This window comes from Ochlerotatus camptorhynchus, unplaced genomic scaffold, assembly GCF_037179485.1.
Source record: "Ochlerotatus camptorhynchus isolate MF236.1 unplaced genomic scaffold, CSIRO-AGI_Acam_v1.1 ptg000003l, whole genome shotgun sequence".
In the NCBI taxonomy this organism is placed as follows: domain Eukaryota; kingdom Metazoa; phylum Arthropoda; class Insecta; order Diptera; family Culicidae; genus Ochlerotatus; species Ochlerotatus camptorhynchus.
This window is the reverse complement of record NW_027040495.1, coordinates 2,613-20,140: the sequence shown is the minus strand read 5'-3', so window position 1 is coordinate 20,140 and position 17,528 is coordinate 2,613. Positions and strand designations below refer to the sequence as shown.

The following is a 17,528-nucleotide window of genomic DNA, read 5'->3' as shown; positions in this document are numbered from 1 at the left end:
AAGAAGTCCCGATTTATAAGAATCTTGTCGATTTTCTACGGAGTCATTGTTCCGTGCTCCAGTCAGTAGCTCCAACGAAATCCAATCGCGAAGATCAACGATCATCGAAGCCAGCAGTCTGCCACGCTACCGTCAAATCATTTGGAAAATGTCCCTTCTGCAATGAGACATGGCATTCTGCATTTCATTGTGCGAAGTTTATGCGGATGAAGGTTGCTGAGAGGAATGAAGCCGTCATGAAAGGAAAGCTGTGCCGGAATTGCCTCAATCCTGGGCATTACGTGAGGACCTGCGAGCGAGGAGTATGTCGCCACTGCCACCAAAAGCATCATTCCATGTTGCATAGTGGAGCAACACGATCCTCCGTTCCAAACTCGCAGTCAATACCTTCGATGCAATCCCGACAGCAGCAACAATCACAAGTCAGATCAGCACAACCGAACCAACAGACACAAATTCCCAACACTGCTACCTCTGCTAACTCGCACACACAATCAGCCACAGAACAAGCCAACACTAGCCAAAACCTCGTTGCACTTCCCATCACTCCTACACAAAACATACTTCTATCAACAGCACTTATCAAAATCCAGGATCGATTTGGGAATTCGATGCTGGCACGAGCATTATTGGACTCATGTTCTCAGCATTGTTTGATGACCAAGGGCTTCTCGAACAAGTTAAAGTTCCGAGAAAGTCCATCATATCTGTCGGTCCAAGGCATTGGACCCTCCCAATCGATCTCTACCAAAATAGTTACAGCTCTAGTAGGTCCTCGTTCCAACCATGCCTTGCAGTATGTCGAAGAGATGCAGTTTCATGTCTTGCCGAAGCTGACTGTATCCTTACCCACTGCTGCCATCGATCCATCAAAATGGAATCTTCCTCAATCAATGTTCCTTGCTGATCCACATTTCTACGAGCCAGGTCCAATTGACTTAATCATAGGAGCGGAATACTATATGGATCTCCTTTGTAACGAGCGGCAAAAGGCGACCGATAATGGACCTACACTGCAAAATACGGTGTTTGGATGGATAGTTTCCGGACGAGTACCAGACAATTCAGAAGGCAGATTAGTATCGCTAACTCATGTCTGCTCTACAGCTGAAATTCAGGATCAGCTTACCAAGTTCTGGGAACTAGAAACATGCAGATCAACCAGCATCCTCTCAACAGAGGAATCAGCATGTGAAGAAATCTTCAACAGGACCACAGTTCGGGATGAAGCCGGAAGATTCATTGTCACTCTCCCGAAGAAGGAACACCTCTTCAACCAGCTAGGAGAATCGAGAACAATCGCCATCAAACGTTTCATGGGACTAGAACGACGTTTCGCATCTAACCCCGAGCTGAAAGAGGAGTACACGAAGTTTATCCGTGAATATGACGTGCTAGGGCACATGGAGGAAATTTGTGGGGAATCTACAGAGGAAAGGGATTATTACCTGCCACATCACGCCGTTTTGAAACCAGATAGCACCACTACCAAGCTGCGGGTAGTATTCGATGCTTCCTGCCGTACGTCAAGTGGAATCTCGCTTAATGAAGCCCTGATGGTAGGACCAGTAGTGCAGGATGATATTCAAGACATTTCCATACGCTTTCGTCTACATCGCTATGTTCTGGTTGCTGACGTAGCTAAAATGTATCGCATGGTCCTGAAGCACATAGCTGATCGTCGATTCTTGAAAATTGTTTGGAGGAACAACGTAAACGAACCGATTCGTACTTATCAATTGAAAACGGTCACCTATGGAACTGCTTCTGCGCCCTATCTCGCTACAAAATGTTTGCAACGTTTGTCGGAAGATGGAGAATCAACATATCCGTTAGCTGCAAAAGTGCTCAGGCAGGATTTCTATGTGGACGACATGCTGTCAGGTGTAGATGACATTGCAGAAGGCAAGGCATTGATTCAAGAAATTATAGCGCTGTTACATTCAGCCGGCTTCACCCTTCGCAAGTGGAACTCCAATTCGAGTGAATTGCTGATAAACGTACCAGAAGACTTGAGGGACAGTCGTTCTATTCTGGAGCTTGAATCAGCTAATTCCAGCGTTAAAACACTAGGATTAATGTGGGAGCCTAGCTCTGATCACTTCAAATTCTGCACACCATCGTGGAACCCCACTTCAATAATCACCAAACGGACTGTGCTTTCGGATGTTTCCCGCATATTCGATCCACTTGGCCTAGTAGGACCAGTTGTAGTTCAGGCAAAAATCTTCATCCAAGACCTGTGGAGGAAGCAATGTGGATGGGATGAATCGCTGGACGAGAATCTTCAGGAGCAATGGCGGGAGTACAAGCGGAATTTAGTAGGTCTGGACACATTGACGATTCCTCGTTGGGTTGGATACAGCAAGAATGTCGCAGTTGTTGAACTTCATGGATTCTGCGATGCATCAAACAAGGCCTACGGAGCTTGCATCTATTTGCGCACCGTGTTGGAAACTGGTGAAATGTCTGTTCATCTACTGACAGCTAAATCTAGAGTAGCTCCTCTGAATAATCCGAAGAAGGCTGAAAAGCGTGAAACCACTCCTCGGTTGGAGCTTTCTTCACCACTTCTGCTCGCACATTTGTATGAAAAGGTGAAAACTGCTCTCCACTTGGAAATGCAGTCATTCTTCTGGACAGATTCAATGATTGTGAAGTGCTGGCTATCATCATCTCCAGCCAGATGGAAGCAATTTGTTGCCAACAGAGTCTCCGAAATCCAGCACATCACGAGAGGGGGAGTTTGGAGTCATGTAGCGGGACTGGAGAATCCAGCAGACATTATCTCACGAGGGATGACCCCAGCACAGTTGCAGTATGAGACACTATGGTTTCACGGTCCATGCTGGCTGCGACTGGAAGATCAACACTCACCATAGTCGTTCCGGACCTGTAGTCGGATGTGGAGAGGGGGTCTTCCAACCCAGTCACTATGGCGAGTATCCGCATGGTATTGTTAATGTTCATTCGCTGCCTGATGCTTCCGTGATTTCTAGGGAGAACAGACGTTCGATTGTAAGCCGCAAGCAGGACATCGTGATTTTCTTCCAAAACGCCGGCGGAATGAATTCTGATGTTGACGACTACCGGCTTGCTGTATCGGATCGTTGCTATGATGTGATTGTCCTATGCGAGACGTGGCTCGATTCGCGAACACTTTCCAGCCAGGTGTTCGGATCCGATTATGAGGTTTCTCGTTGCGATCGGAATCCAAACAACAGCCGAAAATCTACTGGTGGTGGCGTTCTTGTGGCTGTCCGTTCCGGATTGGAGGCGAGAGCAATCGAAAATGAATCGTGGAACAGTGTGGAACAGGTTTGGACAGCCATTAAACTGGGCGATCGCACATTATTTTTGTGCGCATTGTACATGCCACCAGATCGAGTTCGTGATCTTGAACTCATCGAGACTCACTGTCAATCAGTCTTCACAGTAATGGAAAGAGCGACTCCAATTGATGAGCTATTCATTTTTGGGGACTTTAACCTAGCAGGCGTTTCGTGGAGACCATCCCATAGCGGCTTCCTCTATCCAGATCCAGAACGTTCTGTATTTCATGCAGGAGCTATCGGCCTTCTCGATAACTATAGTGTAGCAACGCTTTCTCAAATTAACTACGTAGTCAACGAGAACAACCGTAGTTTGGACCTCTGCTTCGTGAGCACTCAGGACAATGCTCCGTTCATTTCCACAGCACCTTGTCCACTAGTTAAGCTTGTTCCGCACCACCCTCCTCTGATTGTCACTGTTGAGGACAATCTCGTTCGTGATTTCGATAGTCTTCCTGCTGCGGTTTCTTATGACTTTCGAAAGGCCGACCATCGAAGCATTGTAGATGTGTTGTCAAACATGGACTGGGAGAACATTCTCGATCATGACGACGTTGAGGCCGCTGCGCAAACTTTTTCTCATGTCTTGGCATATGTCATTGACAGACACGTCCCGAAAAGAATTCAACGCAAAGACTCTCACCCTCCCTGGCAGACGATTGAGCTGCGTAGGTTGAAGTCGATCAAGAGAGCAGCATTGAGAAGATTTACGAAGTATCGCACGCTTCCTCTGAAACATCACTACGTGAGGCTTAATCACGAGTATCAGCGAGCCAGTCGTCGATGCTTTCTGCGATTTCAACGAGGTATTCAGCGTAACCTTAAACTTCACCCAAAATCCTTCTGGAACTACGTGAACGAGCAACGCAGAGAATCTGGCCTCCCATCGTCAATGGAATTGAACAGTGAAGTCGCTTCCACTCCGCAGGATATTTGTCGCCTTTTTTCTGTCAATTTTGCCAGTGTGTTCACTGATGAGAGACTAAGTGACGACCATGTTTCCCTCGCAGCCAGGAACATCCCACTAAATGGTCAAACGCTGAGTGCAATTGATGTCAACGTTGAGATGATTTCTAACGCTGCAACGCAGCTCAAATCGTCCTTCAACCCTGGACCCGATGGAGTTCCGTCCGTGTTTTTGAAGAAACATATTGCTTGCTTGTTAACTCCACTTCACCGTCTATTCCGGATGTCTCTCTCCAGTGGTATATTTCCATCCTTCTGGAAATGTGCACACATGTTTCCTGTCCACAAAAAGGGAAGCAAACGAGCCGTGGATAACTATCGTGGAATTACATCGCTGAGTGCTGTTTCGAAACTATTCGAGCTTGTTATTATGGAACCGTTGCTCTCTCACAGCAAGCAGTATCTGAGTGCTGATCAACACGGGTTTACTGGCGGTCGCTCTACAACCACCAATCTGCCGATAGTATGACTGAACGGGTACAGACGGACGTTATATATACCGATCTATCCGCGGCATTCGATAAGTTGAATCATGGCATTGCGATTGCTAAACTTGACAGGCTTGGGGTGAGCGGAAATCTTTTGAGTTGGTTCCGTTCGTATCTTACTGGTCGCCAACTTATGGTTGCTATAGGAGATTGCAAATCAGCTAGCTTCTTTGCCACATCAGGTATACCGCAGGGAAGCCATCTGGGACCGTTGATTTTTCTACTCTACTTCAACGACGTGAACCTGGTTATCGAAGGACCTCGATTAGCATATGCAGACGACCTCAAAATATTTTTACGAATTTGCTCGATCGCTGACTGCCACAATCTTCAACATCAGCTTAATGTCTTTGCCAGTTGGTGTACTTTAAATCGAATGGTAGTGAACCCAGCAAAGTGCTCTGCCATAACGTTCTCACGAAAAAAGCAACCGATTGTATTCAGCTATGACCTGCTTGGAACGACACTCGAACGCGTGAATCAGGTGAAAGACCTGGGTGTGGTGTTGGATTCACAGCTAACATTCAGGCAACACATTTCTTATGTCATCAATAAGTCGTCTAGGACTTTAGGATTCATCTTCAGGATAGCTAAGAATTTCACCGATGTCTACTGCTTAAAATCTCTTTACTGCTCCCTCGTACGATCGACGCTTGAGTATTGTTCTGCGGTTTGGAATCCGAATTACAACAATGGTGCCGAGAGAATCGAATCTGTTCAACGTCGCTTTCTTCGTTTTGCGCTTCGTAGACTGCCCTGGAGAGATCCGCTTCGGCTGCCCAGCTACGAGAGTCGCTGCCAACTGATAAACCTTGAACCTCTCCGGATTAGAAGGGACACCAACAGAGCTTTGATTATCGCCGACACTCTACAGGGACGAATAGATTGTGAGGCTATCCTAAGGCAAATTGACCTAAACGTGCAACCCCGACCACTCCGTAACAACCTCATGCTGAGACTGCCACTGCGTCGCACGAACTACGGGGCATATGGTGCGATTTGTGGACTACAGCGTGTGTTCAATAGAGTCGCATCTGTATTCGACTTTCACCTCACACGTGATGCGCTTCGTCGGAGATTCTCATCTGTTTTCGCCGGCCGCAGTGACTGACAGAGAAAATTAGTGTATTTCCATTTATGTTTTTTTTTACATTCTGACCATGTTGCTTTGTTTTTCTTTCTGTGATTATTTGACATGTAATTTTACTATTATTATTTTTATGATTAGTATTATTAACATCATTTGGGCTACAGCCAGCCTGTTGATGTATGGCAACAATAAACACTGGCCTAGCGATCAACGAGTTCAAGAAGCAGAAATCCAAATGGAAGTATTGGAGGAGAAAAGCGTAACGGCAGCGCTTCCAACCGCTATTCCCAGCGAGATATTCAGTTGGAGATCTTCGTTGATGGACCTCGTACGAGTCATTGTGTACATAGATCGTTTCCGCTCAAACACACGGTCGGAGAATCGAAATAGACGACGCGTTGGTTTTGTGACTTCCTTAGAGCTTGACAAAGCTCTCAAAATTTTAGTTCGTGTTTCCCAAAATGAAAGCTTCTCGCAAGAAATCAGTGACCTGAACAGTGGACGAGCAGTACGAAACTCCTCAAGGATCAAGTCACTAAATCCTCAGCTGATCGAGGGCATACTCTGCGTTGGCGGTCGGCTGAAACACGCCATCATATCGGAAAATCGGAAACATCCATTCATCATTGATTATCGTCATCCTTTTGCCAAGCTTGTTGTGGTTCACTATCACAGAAGGCATCTCCATGCAGGACAACAATTGCTGATTTCTGCCATGCGAGAACGATTCTGGCTTACGAATGTCCGAAATCTAGTTCGCACAGTACTGCATGAATGTGTTGCATGTTTCCGATCACATCCACAAGTTCACGAACAGCTAATGGCAGACCTTCCTCCTGAACGAGTCACTCCCTGCCTTCCCTTCCAGCGGGTTGGAGTTGATTACTGTGGACCATTCACAATCAGGTACCCTCAACGTCGTGCACAACTGATTAAATGTTTCGTCGCAATCTACGTATGCCTGGTAACGAAAGCGGTCCACTTAGAGCTAGCAGCAGACTTGTCTACACAAGGGTTCCTAGCTACTTTCAAACGATTTATCGCTCGCAGAGGAAAGCCACAAGTTGTAATGTGCGATAATGCAAAAAACTTCGTTAGTGCAAGACGAGAAATCGCTGAGGTTCACAATTTGATTAAGTCAAGAGCCTTTCAGAATTCTGTTGTAAATCTTGCAGCTGAAGAAGGAATAGAATTCAAGTTCATCCCTGCACGATCACCTAACTTCGGAGGACTGTGGGAATCAGCAGTCAAGTCCTTCAAAACCTTGTTCAAGCGAAGCATCGGCGTTCGAACTCTCGTGTACGACGAAATGCAAACGATTCTCGTACAGATCGAAGCAGTATTGAACTCTAGACCGTTGACACCACTCAGCAATGATCCTGAAGACTTTGAGGCATTGACACCAGGACACTTTCTAATTCAACGACCTCTAATTGCACTTCCGGAAGCTGACTTGGATGGAATTCCAGAGAATCGGCTATCAACATGGCAGCGAATACAACACCTCATGCAAGGCATATGGAAGAAATGGTCTACACAATACCTATCAGACCTACACAATCGAACGAAGTGGACAAAACGAAGAGACAACATCGCTGTTGGGACAATGGTTGTTCTAAAGGATGAAAACCTTCCGCCACTCAAGTGGCCACTAGCGCGTGTAACCGAAGTTCACGCAGGAGCAGATGGGAACGTTCGAGTCGTGACGGTGCAAACCAAGGACGGTAGCTATCGCAGAGCAATTTCAAAAGTATGCATTCTACCGATACGAGACAATCTTGCTTTAGCAGCTGAGGAGAACTAGGACTCCTCCAACGGCGGAGGCTGAGAGGCCTCCGCTTACCAGTTAAGTTACGTATTTCTTAAAATTTCAAAAAGTTGACCGCCTATTTTCTTCACAGTCACGACTCCCCCATTCCCCATTCAATTTGGACGACTCAAACTACTCACTGAATTTCGTGTTTTCTCTGACCAGATAAGGTAATCTGTGTTGTCCGGTGGTAGTTTCCATGTTGCATGTGTGGTGCATTTTGTGTCCATTCAGTTCCTGCCTGATTTCAATTGAAATCACAGTGGCGCCGAGCGCCTACATTGCACAGCAGTGCTACGTCAGAGCCAATGCTAAATCCCGTCCTATTTTGACACTTCCGAGGTACCTCCAAATAACAACTGCATTCCGGGCAAGAAGATGTACACTTCAAACCCTGGTTCAACGAAGTGGTCGTCAGCGAACTTGGCCAGTTCACCTGATCGATCATATCATCGGGGAGCCAAATCGAACCTTAGCAGTCAAGAGGGAAGTCTACCTATCAGGAATCATCGAAACGTCATCATTAGCGGGAGATCATCGATGCCAGAGGGCATCCGCGGAGGCCACGAGGGCCTCCGCTCCAGGCAAGTTGTTTATTCTTACATAAATTCAATTTAATTAGCACCCTCTCATCTGATGTAGTCACCACCACCGATCGAACCACGGCGTTCGGTTCGTCCTGTCAGTCCACCAACAGAGGTCACTGAGAAGTTCATCACGTCCACCAACATTCACGTTGAAGCAACAACGTCTTAGCAGCAATTGGTCCGAAGATCCACCCGTTGCAATCTATGTCCAGAGGAAATCGCAGCACACAGTCTATTGAACCATCGAGGTAACAAGATTGGTTACTATCCTGAAGCGAGAGTCAGCACCGCACTACCGAAACCATCAAGGAATCGTCTAGTCAACACTTTACCAAATCTGCGAAGTAAATATTTAAATCGTCAAGCACACGACCCTGGAGATCATCATCGAGCGAACAACTCTGGCAGGCAGCTAATTCGCTGTAGAGAATCTTCAGGCAGTCCAACATGGCCTGCCAGGTAAGTTGTTCCGGTTTTATACTGCATTCTATCATGATACTCCATATTCGTATTCACTTACTTCGAGGGAAACATCACCAACTTAACCAACGATGAGACACACCAGTAGATGACAACAGCGATCGGCTACGAGCAGCGGATTACAATCCTATCAGTGATCAGCTGTTTCGTATATGGGTCAAGGTCATACCACATCAACAGCAACAGCAGTACAACAGTAGGCAAGGAAAGTGAATCTGGTTGAACAATCCCACTTCCAGCAGGAGAACAATAGTGTAGTTTTATACAATTTTTTTATGTGTCTATTATATAAGGAAGAATTAGCATAGCAAAACAAAATTAACGATTAGGCAGCTAGAAGCTAGAGTAGTGCAATTGAAATCAGAATGTTTCAAGGCGGCCGGCATATGTTCGAGCGAGACAAGTAGAGAAATATCGATGCATGTGCATCCCTAGTAAAGGAACATTTTCTCTCTACTTCTCTCACCGAGCCGAAGTGGTAGTATACTCACACTACCAGTGTCTGATCTCCCTCGATCACCGGTCAGCTGTGTAGTACATAGAGCAGTAGTTTTTAGAATAAAATAAACCGTCGCGCTTTACACATCGTCGGAGCGTGTTTGGTTATCCGCAATAAAGTTTTGCTGTAGTGTTCGCGTTAGAAATAAAATGTTTTAGTTCTCGTCAAAATAAATTATGTTTATGTTGTAATTATGAATATTCTTTGTTGTGTCCGAAAAGTCGGTTTTACGCGCGAACAATATTTTTTACAATCAAATACCTAAACTGCCTATAATCGCATAACAGTCCCATATGGATTTTCATCAATGTTGAGATAATAGCGCTATCTAGCCCATTAACTACGAACAGCCCATTAACAACGTATACGGTTTTTTAGGATTCTTGACCCCCTCCACCCCTGCGTAAACAATTGTCAATACAAAATTTTTAAAATTTGTATGGGCCGTGGATAATTCTCAACCAACCCCCTCCCCCCATAAACTGTCTACGTAGTCGCATCCTGATATTCAATCTTCCTTACTTCTGGTTATAGTTCTGCTTTTCAAATTGCCATATTTTTGCTGATACAACAAAACATGCAGCTGATTATTTCTTGAAAAAATAATCTATAAATTCACTGAGATTTTTCAAATATTTACATGGGAATTGCACTTCGACGGCGGGGTACCGGCACCGGTGGTGTAGTGGTAAGCGTGATTACCTCTCACACCAGCAGCAGGCCTGGGTTCAATCCCAGTGGGCGCCGCCGGGATGTTCTGAGGCATAACATCTCTGATCACGCCTTCCTTCGGGGGGGAAGTAAAGCCGTTGGTTCATGAGTTGATGAGTCGATAGGTAGGGTCCGAGTGTGGGAGCTGCCTCCCTGGCGTCAGTAGCATTGGTGTTCAGCACGGAAAACAAGATCGACGGAAAACAAATCAAGGAAAAAAAAACTTCTACGGCCATTTTCTCAATGCCTACTTTTTTATATGGGACTGATATGCGATGAAAGGCAGTAAAAATATACATGAAAAACAAATTTAACAGCTTACTACCGTAGGTACACCCTTACAATTTCTTAATTGGAATCTACTCCAAAAAGTTTCTTTTAAAAAATCTCTTTCTCTTTCCCTCGACATAAATCACTGTTGATTTATGAGCACGCGCTAGATACACCAAAATGTTCTTCACTTTGTACCCCAAGCTTGAGCTTTTTTTGCCATGCACCCAACTCAGACAAGTATCCCGTTGTTGACGGCATTCAGCAGAAACAACATCAAGACGTGCTACTTCCTTTGAAAAATTCTCATCTTTTTCAAATTATCTTCAAGAAGAGAAGAAAAAGCATCGGGCAAACCTTTTGGTACAAGTTACAAAGTAAAAAACAGCACAGCGATACACCCAAAAGAGGAAAAGTCTCATTGTTTATTTATCCATCTGCTACCATTCTTGGATGGTGGCTACGATAGGTGATGAACTTTTGATTCCAACGTTAGAGCTGCGATATTTTTTTTCCAACAAAGTAGTTGTATGCAAGACGTTTGAAGGCGGATGCCAAAAAATCAAATGAAGGATGTGGTTTACACGGATGCTACAACATGTGACGTTACCATACATTAAAATTCACGGTAGAATAATTCTGAACAAAAATCTCTTGAAAATAATACAATTGAAAATCAATCGAACTTTGGACTTTTTTGGACACTTTTCGCGAACTTTAATCAATAAATTTGTTAATAAAAGGCTATGGATACTTTTATGGTGTGTAATGAGAAGTATATGAACGATATAGATTGATTGCAGAAATTGTGCGCCATATAGCTATAAAACCACAGTTGGAAATGTAAGCAGACGGGCTACTTTGGACATGTGGTTAATTTTATCTGTTTTGATAGTAAAATGACCCAAATCAATCAACATTAATAATTACATTCTTTGTTTTTTTTAATAATAATGAATAAAAAAAACATAAATATATTTTTAATAATAATGATTAAAAAAATAAATAAAGCAGTGTTTGCCTTGAAAATATTCTATTTCTACGTGTTGAAAGTACGAATTAAATGGAAGTGGTGTTTTAGTTTGGTTTTTGACATTGTAACGTCAATAGTTTCGCAGTGCTTGTTGTAAGTAGCCATCATTTGATTTAAGGGTCTAAATTTAGCAAATTTAACAAAGCGAATTTGACAGGTTTTATGTGTCAAACACTTGCCTTTCAACTTCTTCTTGTATCTAACAAGTACAAAATATCATTATAACATCTAATGAATTCAAAATTCTGAAAAGCATTTTTTTATAGCAAGTGAGTGGAAGCAAGCCTGTGCACAATTGATATGTTTGCATTGCGTTGGCGCTATTTTGACAGTTGGGTTAGCAACGTATCACTTTCCTTTGTCATTCCGTTTTTAAAAGTGATCTCGTACTGCACTGGCCTTTTAGTTTATATGGGAATTACTATGTTCACCTCGTCCTAACCATCACCAATCTAATGCATAATTTCATTAGCTACACACTAGAAAATAATTAAAATTACATGCGACGTAATATGTTACAAACGATAAAAAATAGAGCTTATAAAGAAATTGTACCCGTAATTTTACAGCTTTTGGTATGTAACTGCTTCAAAGATGCAAATCTACAAGCTGGCATGTAAGCAAACTTCCATAATATAGTTTAAATAGCTTAAACACGTTTTCTCCTGTTAATTCACATGTTTTTACATTGACAAAAAGATTACATGAAAAAGCTGAAATTCACTTCACAACACTTTTTTTGCTATGTAAAACTTTGTTTTGTGAAACAAAAACGATAATTAATATTAGTTGAGTTAATCGTGATTTCATACTTGCTACCGCTGTCGTTCAAACGCCTTTTTCACTGATGTACGATAATTTCCGATGCTATCGACATCACACAAAGCAAAGGAGCATGTGCCCCAAGTACACAGAAAACAATTCGAAATTTTAATGGTAATGTCCATGCATGTAAACTTCCTTTTCACGTAAACTAGCTACTTGCAAAAAATGTTGCCTACAAAGATGGATGGTTGCATACAATATTTGGAATATTTAATTAACTTTCTTATAAAAACACGATCTATAATGTAAACTTGTATGATACATGACGCTCCAGTAACGGAAATTTACACTACTGGTTCGAACTGTGTAACCTATAAGCCCGCTAATTCGCTACGTTCAGACTATAGCTGACATCACGCAATATAGGCTATCGTGTTACTAAAAGTCATATATATGATTTCCAGAAAAATCTTAATGTATTAGTGATTATTTCAACCTACTCATGGAAATAATATGTATAACGTTTGATATCAAGATACTCTATATCACGTAATATGGGCTGTAATGTGAACGGAGTATAAGGCTGACACACGGCTGTTTTGTACCAACCATTGGGATCCACTATGTTTACTTGCGGAATCTGTCTGTACATCACATAGTTGTAATCAGCACTGATTTCACGGATGTGATATCTTAGTGAATAACTGGCTCAAGACCGGTTGTATGCTACTTGGTATGTACCGAGTAGAGACTGACTTTATTGAGTTTTTTCGGAGGGCTTTTATACCCGTAAAAGTTATACAAAAAGGTTCTAGGCGCCACTACGAAATTTGCTTGGATGACAATAAAGCTATGCGCCGCGAAACTGCGATGCGCGCAATTAATTTACAAATATTCAAAGTGCCTGTTATTGATTCAACACATGCTGCACTAGGTCAGTATGAAATCGATTAATATGCACGCTTCATGCTGAGTAGGAAAATTAGAGTTTGTTATGTTTTATCATAACACGGCTAATACTATATTATCCGTATATCAGCTTTATATTGCAAAAAGGCGAATTACCAGGCTTGTTGATTGATAATGGTACCGTTCCTTTGCACACCTGCTCTCCTAATCGCTCCTTCCATAGCAATGTTAAATAGTAATTTCTAAAATACATGTGTCAACTCATATATGGCCACAAATCAGGTTAAAATGTAATTATGTTCATCAGCTTAATCAAAAAGTTCTCATATCAATAACATACGAGAAATGCCGGCCTCCCACCAAAACATTGTTGATCTGGAAGCAAGTGGCGTCATAAATTAGACTGATCGCCATACCTCCGGCAGCTGTGAAGTTTATATTTTCAGGTCCAATAATATTGGTACAAGTAATATCATAGTAATATACAGAGCTTTTTCAGTGTGTTGATTTATTTCCTTTTAATTCCGTTATAACTGCATTAGTGTTGAGTACTTGGTACTGATGAAGTCTGCAAGTAGTGGAAGAAATTCGCGTATTTCTCAAAAGATGAGCAATTATAACGGAATTTAAAAGAAATAAATCAACGCACTCAATAAGCTCTTCATAAACGGATGCCATTAAGAGGTTCGACAAAATTAAAAGAGCAATATACAATTCTATTTAATTTCAGATACCCTTTGACTTTCTCTATACGGACTTTAAAAACATATTCGTAAGTAGCCAACTTGCTAAATCTATCGATATTATGCTAAACAATATATTACTTCCGAACGAGTTTCTGACCTTATATTCAATGTTTAGTGCTCAGCACGGAAAACAAGATCGACGGAAAACAAACCAAGAAAAAAAACGGCCACATTTTTATACCAAAACATGCCATGTGACACCTCTTTCTTGATGGTTTTTCAATAGGCTTTAAATGTATTATAGACAACACTGACTGCTGCTGGCGGAACCTCTTGGATACCCCCGAGGGATTGATTTGTTTTCCGTACTGAGCACCAATAGAGATTGCTGACGTTTATCGTACGCACACTACGTCACGTCTACGTATACGCAAAATGTTTTCATCGGGAAAAAAAATCATAGCGGAAAATTTTCCCGATGAATACAAATCACTGACACAATCACACTTTAGCAATCTCTATGCTACCGACGCCACGGAGGCAGCTCCCACACCTGGACCCTACCTATCGACCCATCAAATCATGAACCGGGGACCGGGACCGGGGACCAAGCCTACTTCCCTTGCGAAGGAAGGCGTGATCAGAGATGTTATGCCTCAGAACATCCCGGCGGCGCCGACTGGCATTAAACCCAGGCCTGATGGGGTGAGAGATAATCACGCTTACCATGAGGGAACCTTTAGCAAGGGACAATTGAAATTCTACACCAAAACATGCGTATGTCCACGAGGAGCCTTTAGCAGAGGAAAATTGCGTTTTTACACCAAGTCATGCCGTACGACAGCCCTTTCTTCATGGTTTTTCATGAATTGCATGGCCCTTCATAGCCTTGAAAGATCATTGACCACATTGGCCTTTATGAGAATCACGGGATGCCCACGGAATAACCTGTAGTAGAAGAAAGCGTTTTTACACCAAAACATGTCGTACGACAGCTCTTTCTTCATGCACAGATAAAAATTTTGAATTTTAATTGTGATGTAAACATTCATTCACGTAAACTTGTATTTCATCTCACGCAACCGAGCAACTTGTAAACAATGTTGTTTACAAAGATGGGCTTTTGCATACAATATTTGCTACATTGCATGAAATTGTCAGAACTTTACATGATATATAATGTAAACGTATGTGATATGTGACGCTCCATTTATGTGCATTATATTGAACAGAAATTTACACTACTTTTTCGAATTGTGTGGGTTTTCACTAATCTAATCAGGCTTGCAATTGCTCATTACAGCTAAAATGCTGGTTTTCGTTATTATAAAACTATGGGATACTAAAATGATAATTTTTATTTGTAAGAAGAAAGAAGAGGTGGTCAAGTTTGTGTATGACATAAAAAATTTGTCAATTTTGCTTTCAGAAGGTCACAACTAGCGATTTTATGATCGGTGATTGCTCGCTCATCGCGTTGCTCATCGTTACAGCTAATCGCTATTGTAACCCTCTGAAAGCTAAATTGACAGGTTTTATATGTCATACACAAACTCTACCACCACTTCTTGCTTCTTACAAATAAAAATTATCATTTTAGTATCCCATAGCTTCTTTTCTTGCATCTTGTAAATAAAAATTATTATTGAAATATAGCTTCATAAATCCGAAAAATACCATTTTAGCTGTAATGAGCATTTGCAAGCATGAATTTAATGATAAAGCTACCGCAATAACGTTGAAGGAACCAGTAGTAAGGGACCATTGATGAAAAATTCATGGAAAACCATGGAAAAAGTGCTGTCGCGCTATATGTTTTGGTGTAAAATGCATTTATCAACTGCTACAGGTTCCATTTTTTCCTGCAGTTGATAAATGCATTTTTACACCAAAACATATAGCGCGACAGCTCTTTCTCCATGGTTTTCTATGAATTTTTCATCATTTTTTTTAAGTGGATATTGATGAAAAACCACGAAGAGATGGCTGTCGCACGACATGATTTGGTGTAAAACGTAATGCTCCCCTGATTTAGGTTTCCCTGGGGCATCCCTGTGGTTCCGAGAGCGGTAAATGTAGTCACTGATCCACGTAAAGCCTATAGAAAGCATATCCATGAAATACCACGAAGAAAGAGCTTTCGTAAGGCATGATTTAGTGTAAAAAAGCAATTAACCCCTGTTACATGGTTCCCCGGGGGCATCCCGGAGTTTCCGAGAGCGGCCAATGTGGTCAATGATCCATTGAAAGTTTATTTGTTTGTTTAATTTCGACAAATATGTCGTCAATCAGAGTAGACCGTTTTACAATAGTGCTGTTGCTTTACATGCTATTTTAAAACATACGTTTTATTTGAAATTGTCAATTTGGAAAGCCTATTCATAAAAAAACTATGAAGAAAGAGCTGTCGCATAACTTGTTTTTGTGTAAACTTGCAGTTGTCTGCTGCTACAGGTTCCCCTGAGGGCATCCCTGTGGTTCCGAGAGCGGTCAATGTGGTCAATGATCCATTTAAAGTCTATCGAAAGCCTATCGATGAAAAACCATGAACAAAGAGCTGTCGCAAGCTGTCCCGTAGCTTCAAGAGTGAGCAATGTTGTTTAAAGTTTATGAAAAGCCTATTCATGAAAAAATATGAAGAATGAGGTGTCGCACGGCATATTTTGTGTGAAAATGCAATTATTCCCTGCTACAGGTTCTCCCGGGGGCATCCCAAAAATTCCGAGACGGTTAATGATACAATTAAAGACTTTCGAAAGCCTATTGATTAAAAACCATTAAGAAAGAGCTGTTGGCACGGCATGCATTCAGAACTCTCCATCAGAACCGATTCCAAGAAAATGGCCATATCAGTAGATGATAAACCGATTTTAGTTTTTGGCTTGGAAAATGGTTCTTCATTCTGCGTATTTACTAAAAATACCGATTTTTAACTGGCATTAAATAGAAAACCACATCACAAATTTAGCAAGTTAGACAAGCCCACCGGAAACCGGAATGATCGATTATTTGACATCTAGAAGGGTAAAGGGAATCATTCATCAATAGTGATAGTGAGAGAAAAAGCATTTTAGGGGAAACATGTCAGAAGGGTATAACTCAAAACGTAAACAATGACTTTGAACGTCGATTTCTCTTAAATGACAACACACCCACGGAATTTGATTACACTAGCTCATAGAACAAACATTTCTCTGTCAGTATTTGTTGAGCTAAAATAAAATGAATTGGTTACAGCTTTAAGTTACGGAAAGCTAAACTAGCTTTTGACGTCTCTCTGAGGAGATCCGGAAGAGGAAAATCCAAAATTATGCCCTGCATGTCCAGTGGCCATCATAAAAGAGGCACAAATGATTAAATTACGGATTTAATAACAAGTTTAAATGTAAGCTCTGACAAAACGACATGCCACTCTGTTTTCAGGTTTGACAAAAGATTTGTAGCGATGAATTTGAACTAACAGGATTCACTTCAGGTATTTTGCACATAGTAGCACAAGTACTGATGGTCTTAAAGTGGGGATAAGAAACTTCTCACTTGAAATGGCAATGACGTGCACCTGCAGGACGGTACCTGGTCAGGATTTAAGAATTCAAGTGTATTTGTTTCATACGTTCAATAACCAACTGAAGAAGCGATAAAATCACAATGTTGTTCGCAGGAATATTGGTAAATGTTCCAACTAGAACCATAAGAAAGAAGAAAATTAAAAAAAAAATATTAATTAGGTCCAACCAAAAGACACATGTGTTTATTAAGGCAACTACACTACAGCTTTTGAAGGTTCCTGGAGTACTAGAGGATTGTTATCAAAGTAGCTTATAAACTATAATAATTGGTAACATTGGTGGATGATGTCTTATGATATTTGATTAGCTACTTGACGTGGAGAAGCATGATAC

General features: G+C 41.8%; 1 long non-coding RNA gene across 4 annotated transcripts in view; it reads left to right on the top strand.

Annotated features, from left to right (window-relative positions):
- LOC135712694 (uncharacterized) overlaps positions 1 to 13,718 on the top strand; it is a 42,040-nt gene extending 28,322 nt beyond the window's left edge. For all 4 annotated transcript variants that reach the window (XR_010518679.1, XR_010518677.1, XR_010518676.1 and 1 more), the window contains exon 3: positions 13,671 to 13,718. This is a non-coding gene — a long non-coding RNA (uncharacterized LOC135712694). The remainder of the gene's footprint in view (positions 1 to 13,670) is intronic.
- The last annotated feature ends 3,810 nt before the right edge of the window (positions 13,719 to 17,528 follow it).